This window comes from Leucoraja erinacea, chromosome 21 (assembly GCF_028641065.1).
Source record: "Leucoraja erinacea ecotype New England chromosome 21, Leri_hhj_1, whole genome shotgun sequence".
NCBI classification, from domain to species: domain Eukaryota; kingdom Metazoa; phylum Chordata; class Chondrichthyes; order Rajiformes; family Rajidae; genus Leucoraja; species Leucoraja erinaceus.
The window spans coordinates 10,788,495-10,808,705 of NC_073397.1; the positions used below are offsets into that span (position 1 = coordinate 10,788,495).

The 20,211-nt window shown below is 43.4% G+C and overlaps 1 protein-coding gene across 6 annotated transcripts in view; it reads left to right on the forward strand.

Annotated features, from left to right (window-relative positions):
- Window positions 1-623: 623 nt before the first annotated feature.
- rbbp8l (retinoblastoma binding protein 8-like) overlaps window positions 624-20,211 on the forward strand; it is a 69,970-nt gene continuing 50,382 nt past the window's right edge. The window contains exons 1-2 of one of the 6 annotated variants that reach the window (XM_055652099.1): window positions 632-1,118; window positions 19,691-19,786. The gene's annotated coding sequence lies outside the window, so the exon portion shown is untranslated. Of the gene's footprint in view, window positions 1,123-17,567; window positions 17,805-19,690; window positions 19,787-20,211 lie in introns of those variants that run through there. The other 5 variants (XM_055652102.1, XM_055652098.1, XM_055652101.1 and 2 more) reach the window with 5 other exon arrangements.

Consider the following 20,211-nt stretch of genomic DNA (forward strand, 5'->3'; position numbering starts at 1 on the left):
TCCTTATGGTCATGATTCCTGGTATCACCTTTCCTGCTAGTTCTACTTGTCTGCAGCAAATTAATAGTTCGGAAAAACTGTACATCATTAATTTCTGTGTAGGAAGGAACTGCAGATGCTGGTTTATACTGAAGATAGAAATAAAATGCAGGCGTAACTCAGCGGGTCAAGAGAATGGTCCCAAGATGGATTTCGACCCAAAACGTCACCTATTCCTCATCTCCAGAGATGCTGCCTGGCCTGCTGAGTTACACGTGCAATTTGAGTCTATCATCATTGATTTCTGTTCTTTCGAGTAGTGGACGTGCACAGTTGAAGGTCCACATTCATATTTTTATCCTTGAATTAAATCAAAGGTATTCCAGTAACTTCCCAACCATGATGTGTGGTTGAATGATATTTGCCTGTGGTGAATATTTCCAGTGAGGTTAACAGCATTCTACACTGATGTACGTTACAAATTCCCCTCCTGTCAGATCCATTTTCAATCATGTCCTAGCTTGCTGAATTCTGAGTACTTCAAAAAATGCAACGAACAGCCAGTCCCAGATTTTGTACAGTTTTTCTTTCGTAAATGTACACTCTTCAAATTTGTAAGGGGCAATGTCTTAACAGCAGCTGCAAACAAAATGAAGGTGGCATCACCGTCTTCAGAAGATTAAATAATGCAGTGAGTGGCTTCAGTCCAATTGGACATTTGGAACAACTCACTCAATAGGGTGAATTAATAGGGTGCTTGAAAATTTTTTAAAAATTAAGCAAAAAGGTTCTATCTTACAGAAAAATACATTAAATCTGCTTTCATTCAAAGAAGTACCTTGGAAAAAATTGTTTCCAGCTTACGAAGGAAACATTTATGAAGCAGTTAAATAATATTGAAAGAACTAGTTTTACCTGTTATAAAATTATAGCAAAACCTGTCTGTCAGGTTTACTGAACCTTTCTTTCTTTAGTGCAGCTGCTAGTACTGGAAAAAAACACACAAACTAGATTTGCAAGTATGTGCTAACAGTGCTTTGTACCATCCTGTTGCCTCCATGAATCCTGCTGAACTTCGTCTAGGATTCGGGTGGAAAGTACACAAGTGCGTGAAATCCTTTTTAAACAGCTACTCAGGAGTAAGTATGTGACATTTCTATATTATCCACAGCTCCAATCTGTTCTTTCGCGTTTGCATTGAATTGAATCATTTGGATAGTCTAGATACTGGTGTTTTGCTATGAGTCTCGCCATTACTGTACCAATACCTTTGCTAAAATCTGTGAGATCCAGATCAGCATTTAATGTTCTACTTGTAACCGTGTTACTACGTATTAAAGTAAAGTGCTCATGATTGTGCAAAATTTATTTACCCATCCAATCTGGGTATGTATTAATGTTCCCAAAAATCTGCAGCATGTAAGAAATTCATTGTTCCGGCTTATATCCGGCGCTTACGACATAGACACTTCTCAACCTTGATTATTGAAACAATCAATGTCACCAACTTTCTGCGGCCAAATTACTGCTGGCAGTATTTTTATAAAATCGAATATAATTTTAAAGGAGGATTTGTTTTTTTTGGTTTTTGATTGACTGCAATGCTATTAAAAAAAAAATTGATTCATAGAGCATTGGAGACCAAAGGCTATGTGGGCATGTTTCATCATGTAGTCAAGACAATATAATCTTGTTCCTATCAAGGGTTCGTTTTGCAGACACATGCATACTATACGGCAATGGATTTCTGATCAACAAAGATGGCAAGAATTTTAGCTGAATTTTAGCTGAATTTTTGTTATTACAAAGCAAAATCGTTCCTAAATACTACGAAGATTGTGGGACAGCATTAAGATTTGGATCAAATATGGAAGTGTTTGAGAGCTGCACAATTTCACTTTAATTTCATGTTTCATATATCGTGTTGTGTTTTATGATTGTTGGCAGACCAATTTCCCTCCTGGGATAAATAAAGTTCTATCGTATCGATAATCATTCCAACACGTCCTGTGGTGTTAAAGGTGTTTCTGGATTTTATGTTTTTACTGCAGCCTCTTACTTGCCACTTTCATTGCTCCCACCGCCCCCTTCCACCTATACTCTCATTGTAACTACTTCCTTATTCACTAACTCCCTATCTGATATCTTTGGTAAATGTGGGTGGGGATTTTCAGTAATTCTGCTTGTTGACCTTGAGTTAGACAATCACTCAAACATTTGTGTATTCTGCAAGCAACCTGTAATAATCATCCAGACCCTTTGCCCTCACTATTCTGATTAATGTTTGAGAAAAACAAACTTTCAGTTAAGCAAGCAGGCTTGCCTGGGGCAAAGGCTAAGGAGAAATCTTTGTGAAGGTATTTTTTTTAGAATATTGCGCTGTTAATAGCTGGGTAACATCTATTGATTTTCAATCAAAAATGTCTTCTGTGCACAATCATCTCCAGATTGAGACCATTTTGATCCACATTAAATGAATTTAACTAAAGAGGAAAGAACCCAACAATATAGTTACATTGAACCTTTAATGTATCGTCATCGAGCCACAGAGACAAACAGTGTGGAAACAGGCCCTTCAGCCCAACTTGCCCACACTAACCAACATGCCCCATCAACACTAGTCCCACCTTTGGCCCATATCCCTCTAAACTTGTCCTAGCCATGTATCTGTCTAAATGTTTCTTAAACATTTATTGTTTAATATAAAAGAACTCTCAAAGTGTTTTGCAGGAACATTCCAGGCCACCAGAATGCATTAGATCCAAATGCTCGTTCAAGTATTTAAATTGTGATCTAAAATAGGCAGAGGCACATAGGAAGGAACTGGACAACTTGGGTCCAGGCAGCAGCAGACGAGCAAGGGAGATGAGACGTGTGCAAGTGACCTGAACTAGGAACTGCTAGCCCTTGGTCTTTTCTCCACTCCAGCTCTTCACCTCCCCCCCTATCCCCAACCCCTTACTTTCATTCTGAAAGAGGGTCCCAACCCGAAATGTCACCCATCCTTTTTCTCCAGAGATGCTGCCTAACTCACTGAGTTACTCCAGCACGTTGTGTCTATTTTCGGTGTAAAACAGCACCTGCAGTTCTTTGTTTCTAAAATTAAGTAGCAGTTGATAGCTGGAGACTTATGCGTTATTCTAATTTGTTTAACCAAATAAAATTGCAATTTCTCTATGTACAAATAGGTGAAAGAAAAAAATATTCTTGTAGACAGAAGTGATAATTTTCTTTTGATTGAATTCAAACAAAATGGTGAATAGGAACACTTTATAGTCACCATGTTTCAGTCATTAGGTCAGTGCTCCAGCCAATCATTGCTCAGAAGGACAGGTAATGCGGTTTCAGCTGAGAAAACTCATTTTGAGTTCACGCGTTACCCATGTTGTCCCTTCTGTAGTTGTGAAATTCAATCGGCATCTTGTGTTGATATGGGCTGTTGCAGTTCTTCACTACTGTTTGACTCTGAAGATGGTTGAATTAAAAATACGATCACTGCATTTACATTCGAGTAAACTATGGATAAATGCTAAATCATGCTTGGAAATAATTTTCCGTATGATTACTTAAAAGTATGGAATTTTGACTTTATAGGCAACACCAATTTATTTAGCTAAGTCTTTCATAGTGTTCTGATATCAATGTCTTGTGATTTTCTACCGCATTAGAAATGACGTGTAATTGTTTGTTTTGTTTCGCTGAATTTGTTATTAGTGACCGTGCTGTAATTTGAATTATCTTGCAATTCTAAGAACTCATGCCCACATCAATAATGCAGTTCAGTACAAATGGGAACTTGTATTTGTCAGGACTGGACTGTGCTACTGTTGTAATCAGTACCTTTAATCACCGTATTACTGTATTTTCCAGGAATCACACTGTGCACTCCTCTCTGCTCTACAGATTGGGACAGTTCACGTTGTCAAAACATTACAATCAGGCTGAAACAAATAATCACATTTATTTCAATAGACAATAGACTATGTAGGAGTAGGCCATTCAGCCCTACGAGCCAGCACCGCCATTCAATGTGATCATGGCTGATCATCCACAATCAGTACCCCCTCTCCCCATATCCCCTGACTCCACTATCTTTAAGAGCCCTATCTAGCTCTCTCTTGAAAGTATCCAGAGAACCGGCAGAGAATTTCAGACCCACAACTCTCTGTGAGAAAAAGTGTTTCCTCGTCTCCGTTCTAAAAAAGCCAGGGCCGACCTTAAGAGGTGTGGGGCCCAATTGGGAACAATTTTCATAGAAATATAAATAAATATTTATAAATCAGTCACGTGTCGTGAGTAATATGACAGTCAGTCGGCTTTAAAAAAATCTTAAACCGCGCATGCGCAGATTGTTCTCCTCTCCGTAAAAATAAAAAGAAGTAAAGTAACGATTCAATTTGCCCAAGGCTTCCAAATCTCCTTCTTTCAGAATTACTGAATGGGTGGGGGGTGGAGGGTAACGGCAGGTGGAAAGATGGTGGGAAAAACGGGAGCGCACCGGGTCAACATGAATCAGTTGTCATCTTATTGAATGACTATACTAGTTCAAGGGACCAATTGGGGGGAGAGTTCATTTCACAGCGTGTGGGGAGTCTAGCCAGGGGTAAAGTTGCGGGGAGGGCAGGAGCGTTGAGAAGGAGGGGGTCGGGTTTATGCCAGTAACCCACTCACTCACCATTGCCGCTGTGCTCCGGGTGCGGAGCCACCGCATTGTGGCCGGGGAGGGATGTAGCTTGCGTGGTTACGAGCGGCCGCCATCACCAGACAGCAGAACCGACTGCCATCTCAGCACCTTCTGACGGCCTGCTCACCTCTGGCAGTGCTCTCTGTCTGAACAGTGAGGGGACCAGCTAAAGAGCAAAGATCTTAGAGTGAAGTGGGTCAGAGGGTGACGGATACCATCACAGCGGGCGGTGGAGCTTATTCCTGTGTCAGAGCGAACAAGGGATCAATTGAGGTTACTCGCACTGACATATGGAGTAGGCTCCACCTCCCGCTGTCCTATTATCCATCACCCGCTGACCCGCTCTTGAGCTGGATGCTGGCATGATCCCCGACCCCATCCCTCTCAACGCTCCTGCCCTCCCCACAACTTTACCCCTGGAAGACTACCCACATGCTGTGAAAGGAACCCCTCCTCCCCCCCCCCCCCCCCCCATCCCCCATCCCCCCCAGCACGCTGTCATTTTACAGCCTCTTCCGACTTTACAGCCGCTTCCCATCAGCTGCTAGCAATGAGGGATAGACTTGGCCATCGTTCTTGATGTTGCTGTGCTGAGGGATAACAAAGCCTATCTTTCTTGGCTAACAACCTAGCCTTCGGCCTCCAAGGTGCAGGTACATCTTCTAGCAATGTTACAAAATTTTGAGATTTTAAAAATCAAGTCTGCAATTTATCCCATCAGATAAAGCATAAAAAGAAGTTTAATTTGACACCTAATTCACTTTCATATCTTCAGTATTAAAACAGTTATGGCCATTTTCCTACTTGGAAATTAGCATCTTGTTCCCTATTGCTTTTCCATTGACGTAACACAAAAGCTACGATTGTGGACAGTCAAAAGCCCATAACTTTCTTAAAAACTAAGAGAACTGAATTAAATTTTCAGTTATTATAAATTGAGGCATTCTGAAACAAATATAAAACATCTTACTTGGATGACCTGAAATTAAAGCATATAATTAGTTAATTACCTAATTGTAGCTAATTACAAAATTGACCGTTGTGACAGAAATAGTAATAAAGAGTGGCGGCGCTGTGAACGGCTGCGGCTCGCCTGCAGTCCGTTTGTCTTTTACTTTTTTGTGTTGTTTTTTTCGTTTTGTGTAGTTATGTTTTTGTTTTTTTAGGCTGTGTTTATGTGGGGAGGGGGGTGAGGGGTGAAACGGGGGCTGCTGTCACTCCCTTCGGGGGAATACGACCTTTTTGTCGTATCCCCCTTCTTTGCCTCCGTCTACACTGAGGCCTAGCGGAGCCGGTGACCTCGGGACTCTGGAGGCAGCTGACAGGACTCGTCCTGGGCTCGCTCCCGGCCCAGCCCGGGATGGAACGGTGCTCCCGTGAGAGCGGCATGGTGAGGGGCTGGAGTGGCCCAGCCCGAGGGAGGAACGGCACTCCCGTCGGAGTGGCCCAGCCCGAGGGAGGAACGGCACTCCCGTCGGAGTGGCCAGCCCGAGGGAGGAACGGCACTCCCGCTGGAGTGGCCCAGCCCGAGGGAGGAACGGCACTCCCGTCGGAGTGGCCCAGCCCGAGGGAGGAACGGCACTCCCGTCGGAGTGGCCCAGCCCGAGGGTGGAACGGTACTCACGTGAGGGCGATCCGGTCCGGGGGCTGGGACGACGTTCTGGTGGCGGTGTCCAGAGTCCTGGGTTCAGCCGCGGGCCGGCGGCTGCGTGTGCTGGACTGGAGGTGCGGCGGCTTCGACCACCCCGGGCCGCAGTGTTTGAACCGGCCCGTTCTCGGGGTTCGGTGAGCTGCGGGACTGTTTATACCATCGCCCGGTGGGGAATCGCCTCAGCGCAGAGGGAGCAGAGGGAGAGACTGCAACCCTAAGATTTTTGCCTCCACCACAGTGAGGAGGTGTTTGGAGGACTCACTGTGGTGGATGTTAATTTGTGTTTATTGTTGTTATTATTGTATCATTGTATGTATGACTGCAGGCACAAAATTTCGTTCAGACCGTAAGGTCTGAATGACAATAAAGCAAATTCTAAACACCCAGACTGCTTTGAAAATTCAAAAATGTGATATTCTCAAGATCAGTACTTTAATATTATTGTATTATATGCTGTAAGTCCGTAACAGATAGGTAAATGAATTACAATTTCTAGCAATAGACCAAGTCTTTATGGAGAAGATCAGTTGCTAGCTGGTACATTGGCATACCATAATCAGTAGCATCGTCATACTCCTCAGATTGTAACCAATAAACAACTCTGTACACCTTGTTTTACCTCAACTTTCCAATTTTGGCATTGTAAACTACAAGTTTTTGCTCTTCAAACCACGCATGACATGCCTTTCTGCCCACTACTTTCCTATAAGGGAAGGATAATTTTTAAAAATAGCCTAAGTATCCAAATTACAAACTAATCCCATTCACGTTTTGAGTTGCCAAGAGGAGGTGAGATAGAGAGATCGAAGGAGATGCCTGTGATAGGGTGGAGACCAAGTATGTCTAGGTAACGCAATGTTTTCGGAGCCACCTAGTTGCAAATAAATGTGAGCAGTTAGAAAGAAGATGAAAACAAAACAACTTGCTGGAATGCTGAAACAAAAGGGAATGCTGGAGATGCCAAGCTGGTCAGGCAGCATCTGTGGAGTGAGAAACCCAGGGTAATGTTACAGGTGGATGTTCTGTAGAATGGTTTAGGTTATGATGGGTGCAAAAATGTGCGCAGGATGATCGGCATAGTTCAAATGGATCAGTGGTTCAAAGGGTCTGTTTCTATTGGGAACCTCACCATGATTCTGTGTCTTTACACCATGATAGATTTATGTTTGATTCATTGAGTAACTAACAATGGTGTAAGTTGGTGTAAAAAATGATGTAAAAAATGGTTTCTACAAGCTGAGTCATAATCCTATTTTATTATACCTTTGCATGGTTACAATAAGCACCATTAAATTTACAAATCTAAAAAGGACGCATGTGAAGAAGGGTCCTGACCCGAATGGCCTCCAGAGATTCTGCATGACCCGTTGAGTTACTCCAGCACTTTGTCTTTTATTTATGAACGAGCACATGCAGTTCCTTGTGTTTACAAATCACTGCCTGCTACGTGACAGAGCACATCATCCACTAATGGAAACACAGACAGTTCCCAGTCTTTTAATTTTGATGGAACAAGAAAAGTCCTGACTTTGAAAACAGGCTTCTGGTCCACTCAGCTACAATGCCACTTGGCCCTTTAAATAATATATTTGCCCAATAGTGTTGGTTGAGTGACTTTGGTGATAATGGGACATATTATGGTTTCTTATAGATACGCTACCCAACTTACGTAAGTTTAACATCCCGCGGACTCTTGCCCAGGTCGGATGTTATGTAAGTCGGAATCAGAAGTGCTGCTGCGCACGCATACTTTTACTATTTGACATGAAGACCACATGGGAGCTCCGACATGGAGACCGCGTAGGAGCTCTGATGTGGAGTCCACGTGGGGGCTCTGACGGCTCTGATGTGGAGACCAAGTGGGAGCTCTGACGCGGAGACTACATGGCAGCTCCGATGTGGAGACCAAGTGGGAGCTCTGACGTGGAGACTACATGGGAGCTCCGATGTGGAGTCCACGTGGGGGCTCTGACGCAGAGACCACGTGGGCATCTGTGGGTCTGGAGAATTGTTTACGTAAGTGCAAGTAAGTCGCCCGTTACATAAGTCAGGGATTGCCTGTATAGTTTTTTTTTTCTCAACAAAGTATTCTCAGTAGAACGTGTTCCAAGACAGATCAGGATTTAACAAGGGGGATAGGCACATAGTACTAGAATAACTCAGTGGGTCAGGCAACACTTTTCTGGAGAAAAAGGATAGGTGACGTTTCGGGTCGAGACCCTTCATAAGGAGTAGGGCGTGTAGGGAGAATAGGTTACAACAAAAATTAATGAGGAATAGGATTGCTCTATCAGCTAACGTAGACTTAATAGTCTGAAATGGTCGCCTTCTATACCATTATGGGATTATGGATATAGATTTGTCGTTACCTCCTGGTTAGTAATCTTCTAGAGTCTGTACATGAGGCTGCTTTCCACAAATGCATCTCTGTGAAGGGAAGTGATCAAATTTCATGTGGGGAATTTTGACAGTGTGCTACTGTAGGCCATGATATTAATAGTAGATGCATGATCATTCATATTCCATCTTATGCAAGAAAGCTGTCATCCTCTATTAATGCCTACACATCATTTTTTAATCATTTGCCTCACAAGGATTTAACCATCTGACAAGACAAGCGGAAGACATATCATGAATCATACCTAGAATGATGTTATAAGACACAAATGCACCTCAGGGATTGAATATTGTGAGCGCACATCCACCGAAGGGTCTCGACCCGAAACATGTTGATATTGATCAGCCGGTGCTGATAGCGCGGCCCCGAAAGCGAGGGCGCCCTCTGTCGAGGGTACCTCCTCCTCTGGCTACTCCGTCCCCTGCACCTGTTGGTCAGTTGCCTGTTCCTGTGCCGGGCACGGTATGCACCCGGGCTGGACACCGTGTACGCCCTCCTGTCCTCGGGTACCTGTGGGGGGAGGGGTTCCCTTGGCGGTCCCTGGGAGGTAGGCCACTCCTTGGATCATCCCCCTCGCCGATTGAGGGACAGGGGCGTTGGTCTGCCACGGGGTTTCCTGACCACCCGTGGTGTTTGCTCTCGGTGTGTGTGTGTGGTGTACTCGCTGTAGGGATTAAAAGACTACTGTTTGAACCTGCCTGGCGTCTGGCCTTTTCCTGACCTCGCCCAGGCCGCTACAACCCATTCTTTCTCTCCAGAGATGCTGCCTGTCCCACTGAGTTACTCCAGCTTATTGTGTCTATCTTTTGTTTAAAAGACTTTGACACTATTTACCGTTGCAAAGCTTCAATGTTGAAACGTTGTCCTGAAGGCAGGTGAAAGCATGATTTGTGCTGACCATGGATGAGTTTAGCACTTGTACGCAACAATGTTAACCCATATTTTCCATGGATGTCTGTTGAAATTAAACCCAAGGCATTTAAAACCACAGCAGAACAATTGCTTTTACTGTATAGAAGAAGTGTAGAGCCGAAGTGAATGCGTGGATGCAAATCTGATCTGGAAACAATCCAACCATCGAATGATTTCCAAGAACAGTGATGAGAAACTCAAAAGCAGCAATTCCTTGAAAATGCCAGGATAATACTGGAAAGAGTGCAGAACGTAACGGATGTTGAAACCATTTCCTGAACTGGAGAGATCAGATAAACTATCATTGGTTGAAAACTTGAAATCCATTTGCCATAGTGTTGCCCATTCTCTTCATCCTTTAACATTCTTTCATCCCTTTAATATTTCCTTCTACCCATTGCTTCCTATTGTTCTAATGCGGCACAGAGGTAGAGCTGATGCCTTATAGTGCCCGAGACCCGGGTTTGATCCTGACTGCGGGTGCTGTCTATACGGAGCTTGCACATTCACCCCGTGACCATGCGGGCTTTCTCTGGGTACTCCCGTTTTGTCCCACATCCCATAGACATGCAATTGGCTTCTGTAAATTGCCCCTGGAGTGAAGGATAGAACTAGTGTACGGGTTTGTCGGCGCGGACTCGGTAGCCGAATGGCTGTTTCCAAACTAAACTAGACTAAACTAATCTCACCTGTGTTTGTCTCTTTGCTAATGCATTTTGGGTGTGTTACTTTCCATCCTAGTATCTAAAATCATTTACAAACAGTGAATAGTTGCAGCCCTGATGTTGATCCTTGTCCAATTTCACAAGTCTAGGCCTGTCAATTTGAGCTCTTGTCCATTTAATCTACAGTACCTTCTATCTCCTGTTAGTCAGACATTTGCCAACAAGGCATAATAAAATGTCTTCAATAACATGAGGTTCAACATTAACTAACATTAACCTTTTGGAAGAGTGAAACGGGCCATAGAATCAAGAGGCCTTATTGTGCTCTAAATTCCAGTTTTTGAAACATCAGGACAGTGGGCGGCACGGTGGCGCAGCTGATAGGGTTCGATCCTGACCTCGGGTGCTGTCTGCGTGGAGTTCGCACGTTCTCTCTGTGACCACATAGGTTTACTCTGGGTGCTCCGGTTTCCTCCCACATCCCAAAATCGTGTGGATTTGTAGGTTAATTGACCGCTGTAAATTGCCCCTGGTGTGCATGGAGTGGGATAACATTGAACCAGTGCGAACGGGTGATCGATTGTCGGCGTGGACTCAGTGGGCTGAAGGGCTTGTTTCCATGCTGTAATAAACTAAACTGAAACTCCAACTCCAACTCTAAACTAAAGTGATAATAACAGCAATAATATAGAAAACCGGAAAGAAAACTAAAGGCCTCGAGCTAAAATGTCACCCATTCCTTTCCTCCAGAGATGCTGCCTGACCCGTTGAGTTACTCCAGCTTTTCGTGTCTATCTTAGATTACTGAAGGCTTCCTCCTACTAATAACTAGTAAGGTTACCTTGTATAGCACTCGCACAAAATTTGCTATTTGCCAACCACACCTCAATGCACTTTGATAGTCTCTCAAAATGAAAGCCAATAAGTACACTGAAATTAAAATGCCAACCATTCATCTATGTCCAAGCATTTAATATGATGTCAGAAAATATTCCTTTAGATCACCTTTATTTTCTTGAGCTCTGTGGGTGCTTTATAAGCCTCCCCAACTGTTCGACCAACTTAATATGTTTCAATATTTGAACAGATTTCAATGTGAACTAGACAGTAACATAGGCTTTGCCACTGGTTATGTCGGTCTTGAGAGGGATTTGTGAATTGAGGAGTGATATTTGACCATGGAGGGACAATTTGTCTATACCATCTGTCTTATTAAAGTGGCTTCACTGTAAGACTATTATTGGGGAGAGGGCATTCAAGTGTATGGTCTTTAGACTTTAGAGACAAGGCGTGGAAACTGGCCCTTCGACCCACCGTCCACGCTGACCACCAATCACCCCATACACTATCCGACACATTAGGGACAATTTACCATTTTTACTTAAGCCAATTAATCTACAAACCTGCACGTCTTTGGAATGTGGGAGGAAACCGGAGCACCCGGAGAAAACCAATGCAGTCGCAGGGAGACATACAAATGCTGTACAGATAGCACCCGGAGTTAGGATTGAACTAGGGTCTCTGGTGCTGTAAAGCAGCAACTCTACTGCTGAGCCACTGTGCTGGCCCAGCCTTGTGGATATGGTCCTGGGTACAAGCACGTTAAATGGATGGAAGAATCTTTATATTTAAATGTGAATTGATAGTTGATGGTAGTATGTGTTTTATCTGTAACGCCTTGCATTGGCAAAAAGGTACCTGGAAAGAAATGATTTATGATCAACGTTACTGGGGAAACGCGCATTCCGGGTTAGAAATCGCAGGAAATTAAAAGAATTACCCAGTATGGTCGATACGGTTGCTGGGTCAAAGCTGAAGGGTGGCATTTGTTCTCAGAATGGGAAGTTACAATATTATAGTGTCGATCAGGAAGGAATCACATTTAGGTATCAAATTTAGCTTCTATCTAGAGAGTAAAGTATGCAGTCTGGGTGAACAGACTGCATACTTGTTGCTTTGTTTTCAAACAATCTGGGAAATTACTGGGGCATCCTTGCGAATCAAGTAGTGAGATAATATTGTTACTCCGAGAGTAACCGCAGCCGCTGGTCATTTTGAAGCTTCCCATCCTGCAAGCAATAACTGGCTGAGTTTGTAACTTGCATTCTTGAAGCAGAGCACAGTTGTGTTATTGACAGGAAAACTGAACTCGGTCTCCCTCAAGAAGGGGGCACCCTTAAGCCCAGGGTAAACCTTGTTCTATATCAGAGGTGTGAGTTTGGCCTAAAGGAAAGGCACAGCTAACCTCAAGGCAGTATGGTGTGTTTTATTATTTTCTTGAGTTGGAGATGATGGGGTACATGATCATAGTTGTGCCATTATTGCATTAGTAATCCAGGTACCTGATAACCTGGAGATTAGCAACACAAAAACACAGCAGGTAAAGCTGCTGCCCCACAGTGCCAGCGACCAGGATTCGATCCTGACCTCCAGTGCTCTCTCTGTGGAGTTTTCAAGTTCTCTCTGTGATGGCATGGGTTTCCTCCGGGTGCTTCGGTTTCCTCACATATCCCAAAGACATGCGGGTTTGTAGGTTAATTAGTTTAATTTATTTTAGAGATACAGCGCGGAAACAGGCCCTTCGGCCCACCGGATCCGCACCGACCAGTGATCCCCACACATTAACACAAGCCCACACACACTATGGACAATTTACACTTATACCAAGCCAATTAGCCGACAAATCTCTACGTCTTTGGAGTGTGGGAGGAAACCGAAGATCTTGGGGAAAAAAACCCACGCTGTCATGGGGACAACGTATATACTCTGTACAGAAAGCATCCGTAGTTGGGATCGAACCCGGGTGCACAGTAAGGCAGCAACTCTACCGTGCTGCGATAATGGGCCCCTATAAAATCGCCCCTAAAGTGTAGGGAGTGGATGAGAAAGTGTGATAACATAGAACTAGTGTGAACGGGTGAACAATGGTCAGCGTAGACTCGGTGGCCCGAAGGACCTGTTTCCACGCTGTACCTCTAAACAAACCTCACCTCACGACCATCAATTAATGTAAATAAATAAAATCATATAATTGTCCACAAAGAATGATGGTTTGAAAGAATTTGAAATCGTAATTGGATTTTCTGCCCTGTGGCTACAAATCATAGATTAGCTTAGGCGGCCTTCAGCCCAATGTAACCCAAAGAGCTACAGAGACTAATCCCACTTTATATGAACACATTCTACATTTACTTATCACCATCTGCTTTGATCTGTTGTTTTCACACCTAACCCCTCCATATCTCTAGACTCCCTCTCTCTCTCTCCCCGAATCTCAGTCTGAAGAAAGGTCTCGACTCGAAACGTCACCAATTTTTTCTCTCCACAGATGCTGCCTGACCAGCTGAGTCACTCCAGCATTTACGGTCTATCTTTGGTGTGAACCAGTATCTGCATTTCCTTCCTACACACTTTGTATTTGTCAGCAATACAATTTACAGCACTCCGCCAACTTTTCCTGGTGCTTGTCGAATACAATGAACGTTTCTTGCAACACGTTGCAGGCCTTTCAATACCCTTTGGGTGAAAATATTTTCTTCTAGTCCTTCTACCTTCAACCTTGGTCCCCTTGTTATTGACCACTCCGCTAAGAGACGTAACTCCTTTCATTTATCCCTCACAAAGTGTTTTATAAATTGCATCCCCACGCAGTCTCCTATGTGGCAAAGAGAAAAATCTAGTCTGACCAGTTGTTCCTCTCACATAAATTGTTCTAGCCTTGTTGACATATCTGTAAATATATTTTGCATTCCGCCCTGTCACACTATTCTCCTCCTGTGACCTGGTGAGTTCTCTAACTGTGTTCTAATGGCATGCCCAACAGTGGCAGTCTCACTTGCTTTCTTAAATCTCCTTATTTGTATCAGGCACATACCTTCAGCTGTCTGTGGACTTGCACTTCAAGATCCCACTACAATATACCCTTCCATTTAAGTTGCATTTCCTTGCCTTTCGTGGCCATTTCATGTGTATTACCCCATTCTTCTCATTGAAATGATTTGCCACTTTCTTGCCCACCTGAAATCTAAATTGTTCCTTCTCATTTTTGGCCGTATTGTCCATTTTGGTGTAGCTTGCAAACTTCTTAATCATGGTTTCTATAGTTAACTAGACTAAGTGGGACCCATTGGGTCCCAGCATCACACGGAAGTGCTGGTCACCAACGCAATATTCCACCTCTCCACCAATTCCAATACTGCTCGCCAGTTGGGGGGGGCTGTCTGTTGCGCTAGTATGGGTGTTGCGGGCTGAAGGTACTGGTTTCCAGAGGGCTAGTATAGACATTGTGGGCCGTATGGATGCTTGGGCAGGCATCCAACTGTTGCAACGATTTTAAAAGCCAAGCCAAGGCAAACAATTGGGCTGCAGCCACCCGACAACCAAAATTCATTTTGTGAACACAAACTTTTTAAAAAGGGCTGCAGCCACTTTACAGCCGCATCGAGGGGACTCACCGTGGAGTAGATGTGCGTACAGTGTTATTCAGCAGCTCAGAGAGCCGTGACCCTCTCACTTCCTGGTCTGGCAGACACTGAGTGAGGCACGACACTTCCTGGTTTTATAGTCCCTCCCCCTGCCGCCAGTGGGGGCAGCAGAGAGAATGGGGAATTTTGTAAAAACATTCATATCTCTCTCATTTTTAATCGACGGAAAGAATCCTCTGCACTCATACGGCGGAGGAGGGCTCTGAGCGAGGTGGCCAAAAATGATTGCCGTAGGTGGCGGCGTTATCTCAGAAATCGTAGCACAGTCGGCCAAAATCGGTCAAGATCAGAGATTTAGTAATATAGATACCAGAACACTATTGGACATAGGAGCAGAATTAGACTATTTAGCCCATCAAGTCTACTCCACCATTCAATCATGGCTGATCTATTTTCCCTCTCAACACAATTCTCTTGCCTTCTCCCTTCCTAATCAAGAACCTATCAATCTCCATTTTAAAAATACTCCAGTGAAATCCAGAGCACTGACATCTACAGGAGGACAAGGGGACCAAACTCTACAAAATCCCATTAGAAGCACCCATCAACAATTATTCTTTACTTTGTGCATTATCGACTTCCTTTCAATGCCACACTGTTTAATATTTAGATTAATCCAACAGTGAGATGCTGTTAAAATATGCAGCTGTTTTCCTCCATTTAAAGCAACTTAGTCATAGAGTCATAGGGTCATCGAGTGATACTGTGTGGAAACAAGACCTTCGGCCCAACTTGTCACACCAGCCAATGTGTACCACCTGCCTACAGTTAGACAGGTACATGGATAGGACAAGTTTGGTCCACATCCCTCCAAACTTGTCCTATCCATGTACCTGTCTAACTGTTTCTTAAACATTGGGAAAGTCCCAGCCTCAACTACCTCCTCTGGCAGCTTGTTCCATACACCCACCACACTTTGTGCGAATAAGTTACCCGTCAGATTCCTATTAAATCTTTTCCCCTTCACCTTGAACTTCTGTCCTCTGGTCCTCAATTCCCCTACACTGTGCAAGAGATTCTGTGCATCAACCTGATCTATTCCTCTCATGATTTTATATACCTCTAAAAGATCACCCTTCATCCTCCTGCACTCTAAGGAATAGAGACCCAGCCTACTCAAGCACTCCCTATAGCTCAGGCCCTCCTACCCTGGCAACATCATCATAAATCTTTTCTGAACCCTTTCAAGCTTGACAATATCTTTCCTATAACATGGTGCCCAGAACTGAACACAATACTCTAAATGCAGTCTCACCAACGCCTTGTACAACTGCAATATGACCTCCCTACTTTGTACTCTATACTCTGACTGATGAAGGCCAATGGTCCAAGAGCCTTTTAGACCACCTTATCTACCTGCAAATCGACCTTCAAGGAACCATGTACCTGCACTCCTAGATCCTTCTGCTCTACAACACTCCCCAGAGGCCTACCATTCACTGTATAGGTCCTGCCCTTGTTAGGTCCCAAATTGCAACACATCACATTTCTCGGTATTAAATTCCATCAACCATTCCTCAGCGCACCTGGCCGATCGATCAAGGTCCTGCTGCAATCATTCACGACCATCTTCAATATCTGCAAAACCACTCACTTATGTATCATCAGCAAACTTGCTAATCTTGCCCCGTATGTTCTCATCCAAATCATTGATGTAGATGACAAACAGTAATGGGCTCTTCACCAAACCCTGAGGCACACCACTAGTCACAGGCCTCCAGTCTGAGAAGCAACCTTCCACCATCACCCTCTGCTCCCTTCCATAAAGCCAATTTGCTATCCATTCAGCTATCTCCCCTTGGATCCCATGTGATCTAACCTTCCAGAGCAGCCTACCATGTGGAACCTTGTCGAATGCCTTACTGAAGTCCATGTACACAACATCTACAGCTCTGCCCTCATCGACCTTTTTGGTCACGTCTTGTAAAAGCTCAATCAGATTTATGAGACACGACAGCCCACGTACAAAACCTTGCTGACTGTCCCTAATCAGCCCTTGCCCAAACAAATGCCTGTATAACCTATCCCTCAGAATAATCTCTAGTAACTACAGATGTTAAGCTCGCCGGCCTAAAGTTCCAGGAGTTTTTCCTGCAGCCCTTCTTGAATAGAGGCACCCTCCAGTCTTCCGGCACCTCCCCTGCATTTACGAACGACTCGTAAATTTCAACCAGGACAATTTCTTCTCTAGTGTCCCACATTGGCCTCGGATATATCTGATCAGGCCCCCCTGGAGATTTGTCTACCTTCATACATTTCAATGATATTTTATTGTCACATGTACCTTGGTACAGTGAGATTCTTTGTTTTTGCATACAATCTGGTAAAATCATACAGCAGACTTTACCCAGGCCGTTCCCAAAGAGACGCCACGTTTCTGGTACCGACAAAGTATCAGAAGTTCTTAGTACAGTCTTATCTTGTCGCAGTGGCGAACCAGGTCTGCCACCTCACATGGCCATAGGCGGACTGCCGGGTCCCTCTTTGTTCTCAGCGACCCGACTCAAAATGGCAAACAATGTAAACATGATGCATCTTCTCTTAACTCGCGTAAACCAGCCATTATTTCAATGCAACCACGTTCCTGGATTCTATGCCATATATTTCTGATGACAATACCACTTTAAAGTTTTACGGTTCAGCTCTTTGCACGCAGGTGAGGAATCCGGGTAGGACACTGCACCCAGAACTTTGTAAGGTTGATAATTTTAAATTGACAAAGTCCATTAATTACGCAATTGCATTTCCTCTTGGTGTTGTTTCACACACACACACGCCTTTGTGCAAGTGCTGGTTTCAAACGAACAGATTTTCTGCCGACACCGGAGAATGCGGATTAGGAAGCCGTTTTTGGAAAGGTCAAACTGAATGACAAGTAGAAATTACCTGAAGTGAACCGAAAGTTAAATGTAAACAGGATTGTGATATCTGCAATCACATGTGGCTGCGGAGTAAAGGACTCCTACAGATGTTGCCATGGGGAAAGTGGAAAGATAGCGACAGTGTTGATGCCAACAGCTACTTCTAGAAGGTGTGGAAAATTATATTTGTTGCTCTGTGATGTAAAATAATGGCCATCAATTGTTTCTGTGGCTGGTGCTTATACTGTCAATTGTTGCATGCTTGCTGATTCATTTTGTAACTGCCACTTTGTTGTAATACTCCTTCGCATAGATGTAATTATGTATTCTACAGATAGGGTTGAGAACCTAGCTCAGAGAATGAAGTCCATAAACCCATAATCTTGGAATATTTTGCAAGATCTATTCGCCTTTTCTTACGCCAGCAAAAACATGGCAAGTGAAATCAATGGCGGACTGGGTCTAAAAATATTGGTTGCCAGGAGACAAAGGGGGCCCACTTCATCAGGGGCCCACTTGCCATTGGGCAAGCTGACACCCTGGCCAGTCCGCCACTTAGTGAAATGTCTAGGCGCTGAGCGGGGGAAGGGAGAGTTATTTTGTTCAATGGACATATCAGTCTATTCACATTCAAACATACAGTCTTAAATGGAAGGGACTCTGAAAAAAAAAATTTGTAAAGGTTATCTTGTTATTACTGTCTAATGCTGTGTGGCTCTCTGCATATATTAACTTTTTTTTCTGGGGTTATCCTAGAAGTTGCAGACATTTATTTTCTTCTATTGACACTCCACCCCTCGAGTTCACATCATGCAAAGGAAAGATAAGATGGAGGCTGGGAAGCTGAAATAGAGTTTGCTGAAAAGAGTTGGTCCACGAGCTTCTGCGGAGGGTAGAAATTGAATGAACATTTTCAAATCACGAGCATATTACTTCACATCAGATTAATACAGGGGTCAGGGGTTATGGGGAGAAGGCAGGAGAATGGGGTTCGGAGGTAAAGATAGATCGGCCTTGATTGAAATATCACGGAGCAGCGGAGTAGACTTGATGGGCCGAATGACCTAATTCTACTCCTATCATTTATAACCTTATGACTTGTATCTGAGTAAAAGTTTTGAGATTAGCTGCGATTTAAACTGGAATTCTAAATAAATCTAATGGAATGTTGAAGGTTGAGGGAAGACCTACACTACGTCCAATTCTTGGTCCTCCCCCCCCACCTCTGGAGCATCAGAGGCTGAGGGGAGACCCGATAGAAATACAGAAACTCATGAGATGCTTAGATAGGGTAGACAGTCAGAAACCTTCCCCCCAGGATAAAAATGTCAAAGACTAGAGGGCATAGCTTCACGGTGAGAGGAGCAAAGTTTAAAGGAGATGGGCGGAGTAAGTTTTTTACACAGAAAGTGGTGGGTGCCTGGAACGTGCTGCCACTTTTATAGACAACATTATTTCGCCACTAGGCAACAATTCTATAATAATAGTAACCCATAATATTGTAGAGAATTTAGTGAGCAATACCTTTATATTGACAATTGAAACAATCTTGATGGTAGTTATTGAAAATTGATAGCTTGTGCTTGTTTTCTATAGTATCTATTAAATGGTACAAGATTCTGCAAGATTCTGACACCAGGAACAGATTACTATGGATGTTTCAATAAAGCTTCTCGCCCGAATTTACTGAAAAGATTGAATCTTGACATATGATTAAGATTAATCTTAACATAAGATTAATCTTAACATATATTAGTTTGATAAACAATAAAATACAGTTTGGTATATAATGCCTCGCTCAGTTAGCAACAATGCAAGTCACAATTTATTACTAAGTGGGCCATACTGCTTCAAGGAAACTTGTCATCCAAATTTTCCCCCCTCATTATCAGAAAGCACTTTGATTTAAATTATAATTCTTAAAATTGGTTTAAGAGATGCTGCCTGTCCCGCTGAGTTAGTCCAGCATTTTGTGTCTATTTTCGATGTAAACCAGCATCTGAAGTTCCTTCTTACACATGTTGATTTAAATAATTCTGACCATTTGTCATCACAGATCTTCTGTGGTAGTGAGCATTTGTCCAACAACGTAACAATTGAGCAACGCACCTCGTCAAAGCACCCTGTTACATTGCCACGTCGAATATTACAGGTGGCAACATTTTCTATACTTGACTTCACAATCTTTAAGAAAAACGCTTTTTGTGTCAAATAATAGTTGCACGAGAAATGCATTTCACAGGATAATGCATGCGTCTTGGAAAGTTCCCATACTAATCACACCATTGATTGGTAAATTTGGATGCCAAAGGTAACATTGATACTCAGCGATGCAATAACAAAAATCCAAATTTATACACTAGTTGAATTATTTCAAATGATCGAATCACAACTACAGTAGCCTGCATTCAATATAAATTTGTTGGTGTTATAAATAAATGAGGTGGGTCTGTATTTTAGTGCATAGTTGCTTTCAGGTCTGTTGTTTTGATACTCTAAATCAAAGTTGTATAGAGAGCTGGACCACTGGTTTGTTTTTCTCTTTACATTTTACAGAGCAGATTTGCCAATTTAAAA